This window comes from Xyrauchen texanus, chromosome 16 (assembly GCF_025860055.1).
Source record: "Xyrauchen texanus isolate HMW12.3.18 chromosome 16, RBS_HiC_50CHRs, whole genome shotgun sequence".
Classification (NCBI taxonomy): Eukaryota; Metazoa; Chordata; class Actinopteri; order Cypriniformes; family Catostomidae; genus Xyrauchen; species Xyrauchen texanus.
The window spans coordinates 14,150,213-14,159,394 of NC_068291.1; positions in this window are offsets into that span (position 1 = coordinate 14,150,213).

A 9,182-nucleotide genomic window follows, 5' to 3' on the forward strand; every position below is an offset into this window, starting at 1 on the left:
CTATGCATGATGGGTTTCCCTTCTTACCCTGACGCACCCATCACTTTGGAATAGGGTAAATCTGGACTCATCAGATCACATGACCTTTTCATTGCTTCAAAGTCTAATCTTTATGCTCCCCATCAAATTGAAGTTGTTTTTTAATGACAGCAAATATAATCAGTACGTGTTATTGACGCTTGCACGAGCAATAGATTAAAGCCAGTGAGGAAAAAGGAAGAAACATCTGCCACGTGAGCAAAATCATTCTTCAAAATTTGCTCGCGCTGACACCTTTTCATTTAGTCAATCATGAGGTGGGTTCTTGCTGTCTGTAACCTCAAATATCATTGGTTATTCCCTTTTCCCAGAAATCAGTTGTGATTGGCTCCCTTTTATTATGAAGAACCATAACAAACTCACCTGTTCTTTGTGAGATATGACTTCATCAAGGGACCCACTGCATGTGAGTCATTATTACTATGTTGCATTTTTTTGTTTTTTCATTTAACAGAGCTGATTTCATACTATCTTTTTATATTTGCCGGACACTTTGAAAACTGTATGTTTACTACAGCTTAATAGCTAGCTGTTGCATTCTTGTGATGTTAGGTAAAACTACAGAGTCATTTATCTTTTATCAATTGTAGTACTAAAGTAATATGTAGCAAATCGAGACAGTCGATTTAACAAGACGGCTGATCAACAGGGGAGGTATGTGCAGAGAACATGCTGCTGGTTTCTCAACATTTTTCGTTTTGTATTGTCATCTGCTCGAGCCTGTCCTTTGATCCTAAAACACCTTGTTACATGTACTGTAGTATCTTGGCTCATGTTTGTTTTAGGCATATACTGTATTTCGATTAGCCAACATTTACTATTAAAGGGCACCTATTATGGAATTTTGAAAATTACCTTTCATGTAGTGTGTAACAGATATAAGTGAACAAAAACATCCTGCAAAGTTTTATATATGAAAGTTCACCGTAAAAAAAGTTGTTTTCTCTCAAAAGTAGGAGTCGACTCTGAGTCAATTTAATGAATCATTTTTCCAATGAGTCATTTTCCTTTTCGTTGTGACGTCAAGACGAAAAATTATCAAATTGGCCGCGCCCACTCATTGCGCGCGCAGACACCAGGGAAAACTCGAAAACATCATGTCGACAACAAGACGCTGTGTTCTGAAGTAAAAGCAACCTTTTTTTCACTGCCCAGGGACGAGCATGTGAAGAATCAGTGGCTAGCGTTTATATTTACAACTATACCACACAAGTATAGCCCGAATCTTGTGCTGTGTTCGCGTCATTTTAATGACGATTGCTTTACGAACATAAATGCTTTCAAGTGTGGATTCGCGAGCCGGTTGATACTGAAGGAAGGTTCAGTACCAAGTTTATTTGGATCAGCTTCCTCCTCCGAATCACAACCTGTAAGTATTATTAATAATTGTTTCTTTTATGTGTTTTTTAGCATGCTTAATAAGTATTTGTGTGTGTTGTGTAAATTACGCTCAGCGCAGCTTCTAGGTCTCCAATGTCAATTTTTTTGAAATATGTGAAATGTTTGTCGATGTTATTGGAGTTGTCATAAAGAATAGAGCAATAACTTGTAGTTATGCAGTGCTTTATCAATGTGTTTATGCGTTGGGCTAACGCAAACAATAACTGATTGGGTGTTTACCACCCAACTTTGGGCTATGATCGCTAACATAAATCAACTCCAATTCCTTCTCTGATTTAGATTTTTTTACTACAAAGCGGTGATGGGCGTTCCGTTTCCGACAATCTCTGCACAGAGTATACCAATCAAAACTGACTGGGTCATCTGACCAATCACCGCAGACTAGCGTCACGCAAAGGAGGGATTTGGAAAAATGAGTCGTTGAACGAATCATTTGGGAGTCGGTGAGCAAATCAGGTAAACATAAATGCATATTATAAGACAACAAAAGTGTTTTTTGTCATTGCATGCATGTAAAACTGTTGTTGGGGACTCCCAAAACAATATTAGGAACATTTTAAATGCCATAATAGGTGCCCTTTAATTTCTCTCACCATTTTATACCATATACTGTACATGATCTGTACTTGCCATTTAGTTTCCTAAGTTGGGCCTAATAATGGTTTCTCTATTCATGTATGTTAGGCCAAGTTGCAGGATCCTTCTAGGCATGTTGTTTACATTTTACACAGTGCTCTAACTAATGACTCTAGTTCAATATCTCAGATTGGTAAATTAATCACGTTCAGTGGAAAGTCATTGAATTAAATATTGCACTTCTGTATCACATTAGAATGTCCTAATTATAATTGACCACAATAAGATTGTTTTATTGCTTTATGTGTAGTATAAGGCCACAAGGGCTTCAGTTTAACCAGTTTTGAGTTGTTTCTACAGATGAATGGCAGGTTCAGTGAGAGTCGGTCAAGAGATACAGCTGCTGTCGAAACACAAACTCCATGTAATCCAGGTCAAGTTGAGTTCTCAAAAGTGTTCTCTCACAGAGAAGCTGTTCCAAAAGATGGCGCTTTGCAATGTGCTGCAGAATAAAGAACTAAATATAGTTGAAACAAGTAACAAGCATTACAAAGTAACAAGTGATCACCTAGTGATCTTAAGCCTAAAATGTTTCTGTTTCCTATGGGGGCAACAGATATTTGAGAGGCTGGGAGGGGGGCCAAATATCTTACAAAAATATTCAAAAGAGATCTGCAATTACTCAGGTCAAGCGACTTGGAATAAGAGCTCTGGCATAGGTTCACCATCTTTATCTAGCACCATGGCACACTGTGAGAAGGCCACAGACCTTGAATTAAATGATCACATCTTTTCATGTTATTTTCATTGGAGAAACTGTAAGATTAAAAATAAAACAGTATTTAAAATAGTGTGAAATTTGAGTCTTGGAAAATGTGTTAGAAAACAACAAATTCATTTTCTGAGGTGGTTTATGTTCCGTCACATTTAGAGTTAAATCATCTATCTACATTTGTATGACAGCAATGCTTTAAAAAGTCATCTCTGAAAAGTATCCTGTGAAGAAGGCTAATATGCCCCTGGTGCAGTACACTACAGCTATCAAATACAATTTAGGCACAATTTAATCCTAAAAGCATATCTGTGGTGAAGGAACCCTTGTACAAGGGATTGAAAGCATAAGAAAACACAGCAATATCAATGCGAAAAACAAAACATACTTTCTCTAAAATGTTTATATTGCTTGCTTATTTATATGTACACTAATTAACTTTTTTTTTTAATTTAAAGTGACATACATTATGCAAAATAAAGAGTCACCTAAAGTCACCAATGTAGACGCAGACACGTTGCAACCTCCTGTTACAATGGTTGTTTTGTCATGGGCTCACAGAATTATAAAGTGTCTTGCAACTGCAGTGACAAAAGTCAGATTGTACACTGGTGGCCAACATTTTGGAATAATGTACATATTTTGCTCTAATGGAAAGAAATTGGTACTTTTATTCACCAAAGTCCATGGCATTCAACTGATCACAATGTACAGCCAGGACAATAATAACATGACAAATTATTATTACTATTTGAATTTTTATTTGAATCTTAAACTACTTCAAAGAATCTCATAACAAAATCCTCCATGTGCAGCAATAACAGCTTTGCAGATCCTTGTTATTCTAGCTGTCAGTTTGTCCAGATCCTCAGGTGACATTTCACCCCACACTTCCTGTAGCACTTGCCATAGATGTGACTGTCATGTCGGGCACTTTTCACACACCTTACAGTCTAGCTGATCCCACAAAAGCTCAATGGGTTAAGATCCATAAAACTCTTTTCCAAATATCTGTTGTCCAATGTCTGTGTTTCTTTGTCCACTCTAACCTTTTTTGATTTTGTTTCAAAAGTGTCTTTTTCTTTGCAGTTCTTCCAATAAGACCTGCACCCCTGAGTCTTCTCTTTACTGTTGTACATGAAACTGGTGTTGAGCGGGTAGAATTCAATGAAGCTGTCAGCTGAGGACATGTGAGGCGTCTATTTCTCAAACTAGAGACTCTGATGTACTTATCCTCTTGTTTAATTGTACATCTGACCTTCCACATCTCTTTCTGTCCTTGTTAGAGACAGTTTTCCTTTGTCTTTGAAGACAAAGTATAAATCTTTGTATGAAATCTTCTGTTTTTTGGTTATTTCAAGCATTGTATATCTCTTACCACTGCTACCCAATGACACACAGCTCTACTTGTCTGTCCAGCTCAATGACACCACAGCGATTGCTTGAATCTCTGCCTGTTTGGCAGACATCTCGGCCTGGATGTAGGAACACCACCTGCACCTCAACCCAGCTAAGACTGAGCTCCTTGTCTTTCCAGCCAACCCTGCTGTTGAACACAACATCACCATGTAGCTGGGTTCAACTACAGTAACAACTTCCAAAACGGTCAGAAATCTAGGGGTAACCAGTTCTGTTAATTGTGCCAAAATTGCACAATCAGCTATGGTTTCTGATGAGATGTTATACAGCTCACCATGGGAAACACCGATGAGGAGAGATTTCCTCTATCAGGCTCAAGGCACAATCTGGCATCCCCAGGCCAAGCTGTGGAACCTGCATATGTGGCCCCTGAACGGAGTGCAGGTGGTTCATCTTCAAGCATTCTTCCCTCTTCCATTTAATTTGGATGAGGAAAAATTCTTGCATTCGTTATGCCCTGTGTCAGAATGTCAGATCAGCTCTTTGTGTGCTATAGAGGATCAATGAAAGTAATGTCCATCTCCAAGCATCGTTGACATGATCGCCTTTGTCACACGGTAAGATTTGGCATGGGCAAATGCCGTGTCTTTACAAGACATACAGTTGAAGTCAGAAGTTTACATACACCTTAGCCAAATATATTTAAACTCAGTTTTTCACAATTGCAGACATTTAATCATAGAAAACATTCCCTGTCTTAGGTCAGTTAGGATCACTACTTTCACTATGTGAAATATCAGAATAATAGTAGAGAATTATTTATTTCAGCCACATGAGGGCCAAACACCGTAGCCATTATTGTAGAGAGGTTTTAACTAGGTTGTGTGGAAGGACATTCCCATATGCGTTGGCAAACGCAAGGCCTCGTTCCATTCGTCTTAGGGACTGAGGTTTCATACATAACTAAGACGTTCCCACCCCTTTTAATCAATGTATTTCCATGACTCTCCCATGTCCTTTACAGTTGTTTGAAATTAAGGATTTTGATCATTCAATTTCAGACCAAATTGTGAATCAGTTTGGCCAATTTGTTGAAAAGAACAGACTCAAAAGGAATGATCTGTGCAAAAACTCAGACATAATTTTGGCTTATAAGTAAGTTTTCCTCTACATAAGAACAATATATAGCTGATCAAATATTTTAGAGAATAGCTTAACTATAAAAAAAAAAATTATTTACTAGAAATTTCCCATTTTTTAAAAGGTGTTATTAATATGAATTAATTCTAGGCATGGAAAACACTATTTCCAGGTCGTCCATGACCCTGCAACCCTGAAAATAAAATTTAGGAGACACTGCCAGTTCTGTAAAGATGAAAAGTCATTTATTACATTCATTGCATGACATAAATTCTTAGTAGACTTTGAAAAGATCTTCTTTACATCTTATTAGACTGAACCAGCCATTACAAAATAAAAACAAGCTTTGAATAAATAGTGTAAATTCTCTTATTGTGATTCTCTTTATACAGAAAAAAAGTTATTTTATACATACATTTCATTATTTTTGCTCCATGTAAAATAAAACATTTGTATAATTTTAAAGACTAATATCTTACTTTTAATAACAAAAAAAAAAAAAAGCCAAAAAAAAACAAAAAACATTAATGAAGGATAAGAATAGGAAGAGGGTAAAAATCAGAACGTGAGCTGATCACATGACAGGCTGGAAGTTGAGTCTGTAGACATTGATCCTGCCATCTAAGGAAGTGATCGGCTTTTGGCTGATTCCCCGTCCCACACCATCTCATTTCAAATCAAAATACATTCAGAGAATAGCTGTAAAATCAATTATTCAGTATCATGCCAACGTACAATCAAGCCATTCCTGAGGAATAGTCATGACATCAAAACAGGAAGCAACAAGAATAATGATCAAATTGATCCACCAGGCAAATGTAAAGTTGATCACATCACTAAATAAGAATCAAACCTATATAGAAGACTATGGTATATGCCGATAAGGAATCCTAATGCTTTAAAACGTAATGAGTTAAAGTATGAGCAGTATGTTAATGGTACAGTGCGCAACTGCAAATTAATTCCATTGTCTGTTGTCTATCCAAATCCTGAAGTTACTATGATCAGCGGACTATAGGTGTCTAAATTATATGCAGGTAAAGGTACTTTTATGCCTTATTGATGCATCATTACAGTGAATAATTATACTGAAGAATCTCAATACAAGTAAAAAAAAAAAAAAAGGAAAACGATCTCATGAACAGGATCACAATACTTCAGTAGGATACGGCAGCCAGGTACACTTAAAGCTGATGTAAATCTGAAGAGAATTGGATTATCTTCTTAATGCACATGGATTTATAACTGATTGAACTGCACTGTATTGGGGAAAAAAGTGACTACAGAAAATGCCAGTGTAACATAATTGAACAAAATAAAGCAATAACCAGCTATTTTAAGGGGCATTTCTCTCAAAAATGAAAATTCTCTCATCATTTACTCCCCCTCATGCCATCACAGAAGTTCATAACTTTTTTCTTCTGCAGAACACAAACGAAGATTTTTAGAAGAATATTTCAGCTCAGTAGAGCCCCACAATGCAAGTGAATGGTGACCAGAACTTTGAATCTTCAAAAAGCACAAAGTCAGCATTAAAGTAATCCATATGACTCCAGTGGTTAAATCTGCATCTTCAGAAGTGATATGAGAAACAGATCAACATTTAAGTCCTTTTTTTTTTTTTACTATAAATCTCCACTTTCATATTCTTTGTGCAAAACGCCACCTACTATTTGGGCCGGTCAAAGGTGGAGATTAATAGTAAAAAAAGGACTTACATATTGATCTGTTTCTCTCCCACACCTATAATATCACTTCTGAAGACATGGAATAAACCACTGGAGTCTTATGGATTACCTTTATGCTGCCTTTATGGGATTCTTGAAGATTCAAAGTTTGGGTACATTCACTTACATTGTATAGACTACAGAGCTGAAATATTCTTAAAAAAAAAATTAAAAAAAAGGCAGAAGAAAGAATGTCAAACACATCTGGATGGCATGAGGGTGAGTAAATGATGAACTATCCCTTTAATGGTTCATAAAGAAAATGTAACGGGCATTTAACAATCTCTATCTTTAAACGTGTATGAAAGGTAATGCCAAAATCAGAGAACCTCTTCAAAAGTCGAATAATCTCTTCAACAAGAGAATGCAAAAGGTAGAGAAAGAACTATATACAAACATTAAACAAAAAAAGCAGAAGTTTATCATTTGGTTAACTTAATACATATGATGAATTTGTTTCTTACGCATTGCAATATTGCCCAAATATTAGATGGTGGTACATTTCGTTTTACAGAAGCTTTTATGAATGTCTTGTGAACCTAGCAATGTGATGAGAGAGAATACAAGATGTCAGGACAGATTTGGAAAAACGTTTGTCAAATGTAATGAAATAGAAAGAGGTATAAACTAGAATCAATCAACAAGCAGTATAAGCTGCCTCAATCATGATGCAACTCTTACATTATTGCTAGTCTACCTGGTCAGCTTAATAAATGTTACTTTAGAGGATGCATGCAAACATAGGACACTAGAAACCTGTTTTTTGTGGCCCGAGCACCAAATTATTTGACAGAGTATGTCAGTATGGGCCAGTACTGGAACCGTATGCAATTAACAAAACAGCTCAATGGCCAGCTTTCATTGGACAATTAATAGTCAATTTAAAACAAAAATATATTGATTAATAGGAATGTGTTATTACTGACTGATAAAGATAAAAAAAATACAATGATTGTTTTATTAATTAATAAAACAATCATTGTATTAATACTTATGCAAGTTCCCAGAACAATATAGTCAGTAACTACCATCTGCAATCAGGGGCACTGTTTAACTTTAGATCTGGCTATTTAACTTCTTCAATTAAATTAATTAAAATTAATCAAATGAATACAGGTAACTTGAGACAAAAGGCTCTATTTTCGTGAGTGTGCATAGCGCAGTGCTACAACCATGGTATACAATTTTCATGCGAGTGCTAATTCTATTTCTGCAATTTTCGTGCCAGCTCAAAGCGCAAGTGGGCGTGGGTGGGAGTGTTTGGCACACTGCGTGTGGAGGCTTCAGGCTGCAACTCCCCACACTGAGAGTGAACCACCTTACAGCGATCACGAGGAGGTTACCCTGTACGACTCTACCCTCCCTAACAACCGGGCCAATTTGGTTGCCTGGGAGACCCGGCTGGAGTCACTCAGCACGCCCTGGGATTCGAACCAGCGAACTAAAGGGGTGGTAGCCAGCGTCCTTATCACTGAGCTTTATCACCGGATCCCTCTGGTATGATTTTTTTTGACCACTTAATTGATTTTAGAAATATTTTTGGTTTATTTTTTTTCATGTTTCAATAAATTAATTTCATTTTTCAAAATCAAAAGTGACCGGTAGAAGTGAAGTGCGTGCCGATACAATCACTTTTAATACTAGCCATGATTTGTGTTTCTGTAGATGAAAATGATTAATAATACTTAAATTCTCTATAATTGACTACAGATCTCATTATAATCTATAATTTTGTAGATCCAAATCCTTATGACAACCACATTTATTATGCATATAAAAAAAAGCATGTAACGGTCATAGAAATATACCTGCCAATCAACATTTAATGCACAAAATATCGTAAATCCATATTTCTACTCTTTTAATTCATTGCATACAATCCATTTACACTACTAACTTCATATGAATGTGCTGTCTTTGTTTACATCATTAGTTGCTGACAATAGGACAATAGATGGTGGAAAAGAACCTCCTAATTAAATTGCTCTTGACCCCAGCCCATTAGCAATTTGTGCATGCAATTTCATCAAACCCACTTGCTTTTAGACTTAGCACACACAAATACCAAAGCTTCATTGCTATGCTCATTGACTTTGTGTGTGACTTATCGAATATTACTGCGCTTATAACTAACGCTCTTAAAATAGAGCCAAAAAAATTAAGAAATA